At 46.8% G+C, this 785-nt stretch overlaps 1 protein-coding gene across 1 annotated transcript in view; it reads right to left on the bottom strand.

Annotated features, from left to right (window-relative positions):
* Positions 1-577, bottom strand: part of PDS5B (PDS5 cohesin associated factor B) — a 136,864-nt gene extending 136,287 nt beyond the window's left edge. Inside the window, exon 1 of the mRNA XM_056561895.1 lies at positions 443-577. The gene's annotated coding sequence lies outside the window, so the exon portion shown is untranslated. The remainder of the gene's footprint in view (positions 1-442) is intronic.
* Positions 578-785: the final 208 nt, after the last annotated feature.

Genomic DNA, 785 nt, shown 5'->3' with positions numbered 1-785 from the left:
GGATCAGAGGCTGGAATAAAATGGCACAGGGGGCATCAACGGGGGGCAATAAAATGGCATAGAGGGTATCAAAGGGGGGGATGGCACGGGGAGGGCATCAGAGGGCGGAATAAAATAGCGCAGGGGCAACAGAGTGGGGGAATAAAATGGCACAGGGGGCATCAGAGTGGGGGTGAGGGGGAATAAAATGGCACAGGGGGCATCAGAGAGGGAACCAATGGCACAGGGTCCTCAGAGGGGAATAAAATGGCATGGGGGGATCAAGAGGGGGATGTAATTGCACAAGGGAGGATCAATGGGTGAAAGATGTGGCAAAGAGGGAATGAAATGGCAAAGGGGGGGATGAAATGGCACAGGGAGGTAGCAGGCACATTTCTAGTGCTCATATTGCGTTGTGCATTGTCGATAATGTGGTGTCCCGGTACTGTATTTCATACTGTACCTTGTGTGCTGGGTCCCCAAAGTCAGAGTTCCTTGGTACCGTTGAGATAACCCCTAGTCACCTCTTTGTTCTTTAATTTTATGTGTTACATGTATATAATTAGTGTAATGTATTGATCTATATAGAGGGAGATTTATCAAAACCTGTGTAGAGGAAAAGTTGCCCTGTTGCCCATAGCAACCAATCAGATTGCTTCTTTCATTTTGCACAGGCCTTGTCAAAAATGAAAGAAGCAATCTGATTGGTTGCTATGGGCAACTGCACTGCTTTTCATCTACACAGGTTTTGATAAATTTCCCCCATAGTGTCTGCAGAACCTTAGGTCACATGACTAATGTTTCTA

This window comes from Hyla sarda, chromosome 2 (assembly GCF_029499605.1).
Source record: "Hyla sarda isolate aHylSar1 chromosome 2, aHylSar1.hap1, whole genome shotgun sequence".
Lineage (NCBI taxonomy): Eukaryota > Metazoa > Chordata > Amphibia > Anura > Hylidae > Hyla > Hyla sarda.
The sequence above is the reverse complement of the archived record's forward strand: the minus strand, read 5'-3'. Positions and strand labels throughout refer to the sequence as shown.